Source organism: Varanus komodoensis, unplaced genomic scaffold (assembly GCF_004798865.1).
Source record: "Varanus komodoensis strain SLA01 unplaced genomic scaffold, ASM479886v1 scaffold1, whole genome shotgun sequence".
NCBI lineage: Eukaryota > Metazoa > Chordata > Lepidosauria > Squamata > Varanidae > Varanus > Varanus komodoensis.
The window spans coordinates 77,919,089-77,931,184 of record NW_025335268.1 but is presented as its reverse complement, the minus strand read 5'-3'; positions in this window follow the sequence as shown (position 1 = coordinate 77,931,184).

The window sequence follows — 12,096 nt, the reverse complement described above, 5'->3', positions numbered from 1 at the left end:
TAAGCACCAGAAGAGCCATGGCGCTTAGTCCCAGTCAAACTGAGTCCAAACAAGGAAAACTCCCAATGGGCTTTTTGTCTTTGTGTTTCTTTGCTTGCTTTTAAAAAAAATACTTTTTGGCACTCAGAGAACACAATGGTGGTTACTTTGTAACAAGGCATGATAATAATGATCAGGCTTCTTTTTGTGGTAAAAACCTATAAAATGTAAGGCATCTGTTTTACAAGAGGGACCCATGGAAGTTCAAAGCCATTAAAAAAGTAAAACTTTGTCTTTCACACAGCCCATTCAAGCACTCCATTGATATTCATTGACCTCAGTTACACACACAGTTTATCAACACTGTGATAAGGCTCCTCTTGCTCTGTTCATCTTCTTGCCCACAGCACAGAGCCCCTTCTGCTTCTCGGCCCTTTGTGCTTAGCACAGCGTCAAAGCCGTGCCCATGTGCTTTGCTTGACTTCTCATTCATTTCTCTCTCATAGTAATTATTCTAAAATAGTATTCACTTTGCATGTGAGCTTAATCCTAAATATAGGATTCAAAGCATTCAGAGGAAGAGAATAAAGATGCTTCATATCATATGCTACAGAAAGCAAGTGGCTGTTGCAAAAACACACAACCCTGCATCAAGTTCTTAACGTTTTCCTTCCTTAGGATGCAGTAATAAATAATTGTGTCTATCTTTATTTAGGGCACAATCCTATTCAACTGGCAGGCACATTAGTTATGCTGGTTGGCAGCTATAGGTCTTTTTTCTGTCTGAATGTGATAGGATGCATGTTTCTACTGCCCTTCAATAATTTTTCCAGAGCAATTTATTAAAAGAATAACATGATTAAAAGGTAACTAAAATAAAACTTTATTGGGAAACTAAAGGCTTTGTCTGTCACCAAAAGGACAATGAAATAGGTACTAGGCAAACCTCTCATGAAAGAAAATTCCACTACTGTCTCACCTGAGATTAGAAGAGGGTACGCTGTAGCCCAACATATGTTTTGGCCTACAAGACTCATTAGTCCTAGCCAGCATAACCAGTGGTGAGGAATGGTGGAATTGTAGTCCCAAAGATCTTAGTCCCCACCCCAGATGGTGGGGCCACCCACCTGAGGATCTCCACTGAACATCTTCATTGGTGGAGACAGCTATAGAAGGAGACTGCCCCTCAAGCTCCATCACAATATGATCTTGCAGATTTCCTTGTGTGCAGCAGCAGCCACCGCCGCTGCCAATGATCTGGAGCAGAAAGTGGAGAAATGTAAAACTTCATGATCTCACAACACAGAGTAAGAGCTGCAACATGTTATAAACAAGGACTGGTAGCATATGGGATCATGAGTGGTCTACATTTCAATAAATGATAGATTCATGTGCTCTGCTCTGCTTATTTCAATTATATGTTTCTTTTTAACCTGCCCTTTCATCCAAGGAGCTCAGGGCAGTATCTGTGGTTCTTACCCCTCCACAGTTTTGTAGGTTAGCCTGAGAAAAGGTACTGGCACAAGGTCACCCAGCAAGCATCAAAGCTGGGTGCAGATCCGAAGGCAGGGCTTCCTAATTCTAGTCCAAAGTTTTTATCATATATTGGATGTTTCATACCTCAGAGTAGTCATCCTTGCTTGAAGTTCCTCAGTTACAAAATGTCATGCATCTGTAAAAGTTTGTTTTACAAAGTCAATTTCTTTGGTTTATGTACTGTCTACCTAGTTAGATTCTTACATTTCACAACACAATGTATTGTCTGTCTGGTGGTGAAGAGAAATAGGTCATGGCAGCAACCGACTTTACTTGTCTTCTTATGTTTTTTTAAAGTGTCTGACATATATCAGAGTCCTTCATTCTAGAATAAAGGTTATTTAAAGAAAGAGAAAAGGAAAAGAATGGTTTCTAACTTTGCTTTCTAAAGAGGACCATGAAAAGCATTACTATAGTAAACAGTCCTCTTTAAGAAGTTGCTGATTGTAGTTAAGGAATTATCCTGATACAACTAGTGCTAGTTTGCCACTGGCTCATTTAGGAGAAGTTTACAGAGTGCCAGGTCCAAGATCTTTTGTGGTGGTGGTCATAATTCTCTTTTAACAGGTCATAGGCTGTAATCCTGTATACAGGAATTACAGCTAGGAATACACCCACTCAGTGGGGCTTCTAAATTGAATCAGTATTAAAATTAGCTATAGCTGTTTCATCGGGGCAAAAGTTTAAGAAACAAGTGAAAAACAAGATGAAAGATTTTTCATTTATTTATTTAGTTTTATATCTTTAATTGTGCCCTTTACTGTTAACACTGTTTAAAAAAATAAAAGGAAAAAGATGCCCGGTTTATCATATTTTGTAAATGGAATTACCTCTTTATGGCTGCAATTCTATATCCACTAACTATAAGTCCTGTTGCAGTTGGTGGAACTTACTTCTGAATGGGCATGTGTAGGAATGCACTATCCACCTCTGATCCATGGTGCTTACTCTCCAACAAATATATTTAGTTTTGCAGCCCAACACTCTACTTCTTATCTAACAGAAGTTAGTCTTACTGAGTTCAATGGAACTTATTCCCAGGTAAGCATGTACAGCATTGAAGCTTCATCTATAAAAAAAATAATGATAAAGCAGAACAAATACGATATTTTATGTGTTCTCCATTTCTACAGAATACTGAGAAACTATTGTACTAAATGATGGGACCAAACCAGTTTGGACCAGCTAGTATGATCATAGTTTGTATGGGTTCCATTAGATCAGTCCTGCCAAAAATTCCAATTAAAACACTGCTAAACTATGTTGACACAACTAGGATGGATCCTTAAAATATTCTCCCAGCCAAACATTCATGAGAAAAGTGCAGGTTGTCAAAATTTCCAATGTTTTTATCAGACAAGATGTTTAATGCCCCTGCTTTTAAAATATCTTGTCTGGTAAAGAGATCTGGAGATTTTTAAAGCTTGAACTTTTGTATATGTGTATGTGTAATCTTTTAGATGGCCTAATAAAGATATTATACTAATCTAGATCTGGGATTTTTTTTCTTAGTCAGCACACTTACTTTTGTCTTTTTTCCTTATAGTCTTTCACAGCTTTAGACTCCAAGGATGGGAAATCATTCATATGCTGTTAACATATACAAACTCTTATATTTGTTTTTGTGGTTAGAACAGATTTGTTTTATATTTTAGATCATTCCTGATGCTGTGGATGCCATTCATCTAATTGAATGGCTGTGTGATTGCTATCAAAACTTGCAGCTCAATGTAGTTTTTTGCAGGTTCAGAATCTGGATAATGATGTTACGGGCAATCATGTGTGCCATAACCTAAAAGAAATCAAGATTACAGCCACACCTTTCAGAAGATAAAAAGCAAGCCTCTTTGAATGCTGAGCATTCCTTTCCCTTCTACTGAGCTTGCATTCTAGCAAAATGGGGGATAATTATCATAGACATCTAAAACAATAACTTTTAACCAGATGTTCACTTTGTAGTACATAAGAAGAAAACCTTGAAGGCCAAAGGAAGCTTTCTTTTTGTTTTACAGTATCAGGAAAAAATTAATTCATGTTGCATAGTTCTTGGTTTCCTACTAAAATTAACAGGAGGAGTAAGCAAGATAGTAAACAGAAATTCCAGTAGAGTAAGAAGACTTATGTACACTGAAGCATCTTTATCTGTAGGAAAACAGTCATAGAAATGGGGATTGAAACAAAGCACTTCTTAATATGATTATATTTTAAGCCTTGCAACAATTGCTTACAGCATCATATTCAGCATATGTGCATACACAAAATTTGTTTTGCAATTTCAAAATGGACTAAAGTCAAACAAGCATTTTATTTAATGCCACTTAGTATAAACATTCTCAAAACAGAAGACACAAAACAGACTAAGACTGCAATTCTATGCATGTTTAGACTGGAAAAAAAGTGCTACAACTACCAATATTTCTTAGCCAACCATGTTTTTGTTTTGTTTTTTGTTTTTTTGTCTAAGCATGCATAGATTTGTGTCCTGAACCTGTGTCCACAGACTTACTCATCACAGCTGAAAGAATATATATTTTCAATCTATGATATTACTAAATCATAGTTATACATTTCCCCCTGTTCCAGAAAATGCCTTTTTTCCTACCAAAAACCTTCCTGAAGGAGTGACTATAGAACAACTTTTCCAATTGATACTGTAATTAAATAAGCAAAGAAATTTAAGCTTTGATTCATTCAAAATCTAAAAGTAGAAGTTACTGGATCTGATAGAGTACTATCTGCCTCTAAAGCAAATAGCTCATAGCTCAAAAATGAACAGGAAAATAGGGAAAGTGAAATAAGAAAATTGAATTATTTTTATCTGATTACTGTTAAAACTTAAGTTGCCCATGAAACATATTTTCCCCTAAGTTGCAATGGTGCAGTGTTTATGAAGAGGGTTGGGGCACATGCTACAATATATTTATTTGAAAAAGTAAGCTTGTGTCACATACAAATGCAATTGCCAGAAAAGTCAGAAGTCTTGGAAAGAGAGTAAATGTGAGAAAATAGCCCTTTATAGTTTCTTTGTTTTACATGTTTGATTTTTAGCCCGAGTAGTTATGTGGAAGGAGCAAAACAATGGAAATATTTAAAATGAGAGTGAAAATAATTGACAGCTTATCTTACACCCTCACAAACAATTATGGAGGAGGAAGGCTGCTACTAATTGTTCCTGTCCTCCCATCCAGAATTTTGAGTGGGTTAGCTCCATTGATGTTAGAGCCATTGATGATAATTTCAGCTAGTTGTTTCTTGAACAAGAGGACAAAGGAGACAATGGCCAATGCTTAAGAAGCTACCACAAACTTTTCTTTTTCCTGAAAAAAAGAAGGGATGAGACATTTGAAACCCTAAAGAGAGAGAACCTATGCAGGAAAGGGTGAGTGAAATGGGAACCAAAATGAGGGCTATTCAAGTTAAGCCTTTTCCTGTTCCCCTGCTCCTGCAGTTCACCAGCTGGCTGAAGCCATTACTCCTGGCTCCAGAACAGTACTACAGGCCTAGCGCACATGAAACTTGCAATATCTAAAAAAGCTGTGACATAACAGAGTTGAAGACATCCAGGATATATTGGAGGAAATAGCATGAGGAGGTCAGTGAGTCAGGAATTACAATGTAGGCAAAATGTCTAGTGTGGATTGCCCCATCGTCCACTTAGAACCTGAACATAATATTCTAAATGCCAATGTTGTCCAGGAGTCTTAGGCCAATAATATGTAAATAGTATATATGGGGAGAGGGGCTGGGGATCATAAAAGCACTCAAGGACAGCTAGTTGGGATACGGAGACAAGCCTCTTATTAGGTAATCGCTCTTCCTTATACACAGAATTTCACCAGGAGGCAGGGTCCAGAAAGCATGTTCAATTTGTAGATCTTCCATGTTTTCCTATTGCTTCTGTCCTTTTCCTTATTGGAGGCAGGGGAAAGTAAAAAGAAAATCTGTGGATTACCCAGCAACTGGGTTCAGACAACACAAAATCCCATACTCATGGACTGAGTGTAGTTTATGGTTGATGTGTGGGTTGTTGAGAAACATAGGTTATTGTGCTGGTTGTACACAGCTGCACTAATAAGCCATGGTTTGCTAACCAAAATCCCTGAAGAGAATCTATAGTTTGTTGTTGAGCTGTGGAAAGTGGGCTGTTCACCATGGTTTGTTATTTAATGACAACCCACACACAGTCCATGCTCAGCTCTTGATTATTGTGTTGTCTGAACCAGGTCACCAACAGCCTGCCATCTGGAAGCATCCATAGTCATCTACAGCCCCACTTTCAAAAGATACATGGATTGAGGACAGCAACACAAAAAAAGCAAAACCTTGCATAAGCATGCATTTATGAAACAGTCCGGTTTTATAAACATCATCTTATCAGGTCAGTCCATTTTTCCCATTTAGTACTGTCTAATCCAGAAATGGATCTCTAAAGGTTTTGGATTTCATCTCCCAGAAACCTCAGCAAACATGGGCAAGGGACAGGAATGCTGGGATTTAGAGTCTAAAACATTTGGCAAAATGCTTTCTGCCTGCCACAGGTAATGTAACTGACAGCAGCTCTCTAGGGTCATTCATGTCACCTACTACCTGATCCTTTTCACTGGAGATGTCCATGTTTGATCTTAGGACTTTTGGTATTGAGAGCATGTGCTATACCACTAAGCTGTAATTCTCTCCCTCTCCCATACCTGCTCTTCTCATTGGGAAGAGAAGAGGTAGGTTTTCTTTTTACACTTGCTCAAACAGGTCCACTACAGAACTGTTTTTAAAATGTTGGCATTTGTTAGGACATTAAAATGAAAATAAGCACACAATTTGAAATGACACTGTCATTGAACAGTGCTTTGAACTCACAGTCCCCTTCCAGATAATCCTGGCCTTCATCTGACATTTGTACTTTTAGTGTGGTGAGTTATCACGCTCCTTTTCCAGCTGCTGGGTTCCATTAAGAACATTTGGTTTCAGCTGCTGGGTATCATTAAAACTGTATTGATCTGAGAGTGAGTATAATACCTGCGTCAGATGTTCATCTAATAAATCAATGGACTGTTCTCTGTCAAGTAACAACCAATCTATGCAAATGTCACCCGTGCTTCAGAAACACTGGGATGGATTCAAGTGCAGTCATACTTACAGCCAACCCAGGTAAGAACATTTGGTTTCAGCTGCTGGGTATCATTAAAACTGTATTGATCTGAGAGTGAGTATAATACCTGCGTCAGATGTTCATCTAATAAATCAATGGACTGTTCTCTGTCAAGTAACAACCAATCTATGCAAATGTCACCCGTGCTTCAGAAACACTGGGATGGATTCAAGTGCAGTCATACTTACAGCCAACCCAGGAAAATCAAGTTAGTCACGTCTATCAGAAGTCTCATTGAAATCAGTGAGTCTGCTCTAAGTACGAGTAAGACTGGAGTCAATCCATTTAAAGATAACTGTGTGACTGCAGTCTTATTAGCCATGTGCCAACCTTAATGGTTTAAATAATGGATTAAATAATAGCCCTTAAAAAAAATTAAAACTCTCTTAGGTTGTCTTTCTTGCCATCATTCCGTAGTATGTAATGTAGGCAGTGATTGCTTAAAATAATTATAGTTGCACGTTAAATGGAGTGCATAATCCCCCCTCCCCAAAACCATAGTTAATTTTATCTGGAAATTAGTGAGTGCCATTTCAGAGTTAATTACAGCATGCTAAATAGATTGTCACTAATAAGTGGCATGCCCTTATTTCTCCAGCATGTGTGACAAACAGGAACAAAAACAATTTCTTTGTGATTCAGAGACTGTATAAAGACTATTTAGTTGAATGAAAATTCAATTTGTAATTGACTGAGAGAAGAGCATCAGTCAGGTTATGGTGGGTAACATTTGAAAAGGATCTTTGCACTCTAAACCTTGTGTGTCCATTCAAACTTTATGCTGAAGACCATGCAAAACCAGTGAGGACAATCTGAAAGCATTGTTCAACACATACGAGTGCATACTTTTTCTGCCCTATGAAAAACTGGTCTTACATGTTTTCAGTATGTAAATTTTCAACCAGAAGCTGACTACAGAAGGTGCCTCTCGGCTAGCACCTGGGATGTAATCAGCACCCATACTCCCAGTTCCTAGAACAGCTTTGCAATTGTTTCAAATGGACTATAGTGGCAAATGAATGCACATTTAAATGGACACCTGTAGATTACTTTACAATAATTTAAGACAGTATAGAGTGTATTGATAGGAATAAGACTGTCCGGATACTTCAATTGGTTCAAAATAGAGCTGCCAGGCTGCTGACGGGGACTGGAAGTTATGTTCACATGACTCCAGTTCTTCGTCAGCTTTACTGGCTTCCCATTGAAGTCCGGGCCCAATTCAAGGTGTTGGTGATGACCTATAAAGCCCTAAACGGCTTGGGTCCTGGCTACCTGAAGGAGCGCTTACATCCATATATGCCCAGCCACCCCCTGAGATCGGTGGGAGAGGCCCTTCTCTGGGAGCCCCCCGTGAAAGAAATTAGGAGGGTGATTACTCAGAGGAGGGCTTTCTCAGCGGTGGCACCTAAGTTATGGAATGCGCTCCCCAGAGAGGTCCGCCTGGCGCAGTCGTTATTTGTTTTTCGGCGCCAGGCGAAGACCTTTTTATTTAAGCAGCATTTTAAATGTTAATATTATTGAATTTTATCTGGCCAGGGCGGCTTATTTTATATTGTGTATCTGTATTTTATTTTAATGTATATATTCTAAAATTTTATTTATGATGATCTAACTTATTGTTGTAAGCCGCCCCGAGGTTTCGGCGAATGGGGCGGCATAAAAATGTTTTAATTAATAAATAAATAAATAAATAAATAAATAAATAAATAAATAAATAAATAAGACTTCTGGCTGAAAGAGTGAGCCAGCTGCAATGTGAAATAAACTGCAGGAGATATGACTACCAGAGAAGAACCAGCTGTGACGAGTGCTCAGTCTGTCAGCATCTTTAGACCAGGTTGTTCATTTAGCCTAGTACTGGCTGATCTTGTTTAATCTAGCTAGTGTCTTGCAATGCTGGGAAGGCCATTATGGTAATCTAAGCACAAACTTCACTGTCTCAGCAGGACCAACAGGGGCAATGCAAGATACGCAAAAGATCTGGGGCTCAGGTCCACTGGACCAAAAAGTCAGCATTTGCATATGCTAACCTGCATGTGCTGTAAAGTGTGTTTGTGTTACTTTGAAAGGTCCTGCCTGAAGGATCCTGTGTGGATAGGGGAGAGCAAGGTATTGGGGGTGGGGGGTGGAGTTTTGGACAGAAAATATGGGGTGGAACCCAGAGGGATCAGATGCAACAGGATTCTTCAGGAACCCTTTATCTTTATTTCAGCAAACACCCACGGACAATGAAATGGCAGGACATGTGGCCTTTCAGAGATGTGAAGCTAGCTCTAAATAAAAGATTTGGGATTCTACCCCTAGTGTTAATGCCACCTCTAGCAATAGCAATAGCAGTCCTCTTACCCCATCGGCTTCCTTTTCGTTTGCTGTCATTGCCCTGTTTGCCAGTGCTGCACCAGACCCAGGCTGCAGCAGAAACCTTGATTGCTATGCCAGAATTAGGAAAAATGTACAACTGGTTAAAACTACCCCCTGCTTCAAGTTGGGAACTGAATTTGGAAAAGGAAATAATACTTTTCTGAGGACAAAGGTTGCAAGTTCCTTATGGGAGTTTCTATTTTACCATCTCTCTAGGGTAGAATGTGGAGCCCTCTATTTTTTTCTGTAACTTCAAAAATATTTAAAGATTTAAATAGTTTCTCCTATTTTCTCCACCAATTACCTGTTTGGGCAGCCTCTGTGCTTTGACAATACTTTACTATAGCATATACCTATTCACCCATAAACAAAATAGGTAGCAGGAAAGGTCTGGTCTTATTTGATTTTTAAAATATTTTCTTTTGCTTTTCCAGTGATTTTGGGGGAAAAGCATTGCCAGTTCCAGTACAAAAGTCACCCATTATTCCTTTATTGCAAATTTGCGAGAATTTCCATTGGCCAGAAGAAAATGTCTTATAACCGCCTTGCAGGGTTGTTGTTCCTATGTGCCATTAAATTGTATCCACCTTATGGAGACCCTATTAATAATTGTCCTTTGAAGCCCTTGACAGCCCTGCTCAACCTTTGTAAATTCAAGGCTATGACTTTCTTTATGGAGTCAACACATCCAATATTTTTCTTCCCTTTCTTCTTCTGCTCTCATTTTTCCCTAGCATGGTTGTCTTCTCCAATGAGCCTTCTCAAGATGTGTTGGCTTCCAGGAAAAGTTCTTGACCCACCTATTTATCTTTCCATTAGTCCAGGGTATTCACAAAGATCTGCTTCAACACCTTATTTTATTCCAGATTATGGAATGTGCTTCCTGGAGAGGTGCGCCTTGCACAGAGTTTATATACTTTTCGGCGCCAGGTCAAAACCTTTTTATTTAATCACTATTTTAAAAAATAATACTTTCATTGTGTCAAACAATCGCTTTGATTTTGTCCTTTATGTAATTTTTTATTGAATTATGTTATTTATACATGTGATTTTATTGTATTTCAATTGTATGGATTGTGAGCCATCCCGAGATGCCAAGGCATAAGGGATGACATACAAAAGTTTTAAATAAATAAAATAAATAAATATTTTGAACCCCATCCATTTCGTCATTCTCCAGCTATTACCACCATACATAGTGTTTGGGAATATGATAATACGGATGATCTTGGACTTAGTCTCTAATGAAACATCCACACACCTTCTGAACTTTACTAGTTCCTTCTTTGATGCCCTTCCAAGTTTGTCATCTTTGAATTTCTTGGCTGCAGTCTCTCTTTGAAATGATGACTGGGTCTGGACATGAAAAATCTTTCACAATTTCACTTTCTTCATTGTTGACATTAAAGTTATGTAATACTTCTGTAGTCATTACTTTTGTCTTATTAACATGCAGCTCCAGTTTTGCTTTTGCACTCTCTTCTTTCACTTTCATAAGGAATTGTTTCAATTCATTGCTGCTTTCTGCCAGGGATAATCCACTCCTAATCACTGATTAGCAGTGAACCTGTTTGGAAGAGCTTCAGCAAAGTGTTCAGTTCTGAAGAATAACAACTAGAACATGATCAACGTTTTTCAGAAGACATTTTTCTCAGATGAGTTTTTAATTTTTCATTTTCCTACTCTCAAAAATAAAAGGTAACTTTGCAGAAGTTTCTCCAAAATTTCTTCACTCTTATTTTTTGGCAGGTAGCCACCCCACAATGCCCTGAAATGAGTTCCTTGGAGGGTATAGAATAGGAACTGGGTTAGAGCACAAAAATTCAAATTCCTTTCAGAAAAAAGGGAAGAGGCAATGCCACAACTTTGCCAATAGTGAGTGCCTCTGTGAGCTGCTGGAGAATTTCCACTCCATTGAATACATTGGGTGACATTTCTCTGCCCAAAGAATGGTGGAGAATTGTGAGAGGCTACTTTGTGCACAGCACTGGTGGACAGGGAGTCCAGTTGTGTGACATTTCGACTAACATGGTTTGGTCAGGTAAAGCAACCTTCCCTAGACTAGCATCCTCCACACATGCTGGTTGGGAATTAGGGAGATACAGAGCAATACACATGAAGAACTTCAGGATTTCTCAGCTGTGCAACAGCTGTTCCTGGATCAGGGCCGTCTTAACGCATGGGCCTGATGGGCACTTGCCCGTGGGCCCCATACTAATCTGTGTATGTTAACCCTTGGAAAATGGGAAAACCTCCAAAATTAACACTAGTTGTAGTTGTTGTAGGGGCTGCAGTACACTGCTTTGCCCGGGGCCCATAGTACTGTTAAGACGGCCCTGCCCTGGATAAGAAAAAAGTTGCACAGCTTGGACAGTGTCAGAAGTGATAAGAACTTCCATCCACTTTCTTTTTTCTTTCTTTTTTTTAACACTGATTGTGGAAGAAGAAAACTGAACGAAATGTATGCTGCCACTTAACTCTTCTTACACGAATCACTTTTTCCTATCTTTCTTCTAGTCCAGCCTCTATTGCATTGTAAATAGTCAGGCGCAAACATTCCAACAGCAAATGTGGACCTGTAGGCAAGTGAAAACTGGAAGAACAAGTGGGTGGGGGGGAATCACTATATTGAAAATGTAATTAACTAGAACCAAAAGCTAACTCAGCACTTTATTAGCAGATATGCCAGTAAAGTTTGCTGACAGTGTGTTTCAGTACCCTCGATTAAACTGGGTTTGTACAGCAAAGACAGCTGCAGACTCTTTTATATTTAGTTCTCATTTCTTTTGATTCTTTTTCTACATGCAAATGAAATGACTTACTCTCCTGTTTTTGCTTAGTCGACGGCATTACTTCCACTGTATAAAAGGAAAGATTTTTCTTCCTATACTGGCCAATGTGAAGTGCTGTTCCTACTAAAATGCAGAACTCGGCGGCTCCCACCGCCTTTCATTACTTTTTTAAAACAGGGCAGGCCTGTTAACTACACTGGGATTTTGCTGCAGTTAACTCTTTTCATCCAGTGGAGTGATGTGAGATGGGGATATCATATTGTGTGCCTTGGTACAAAT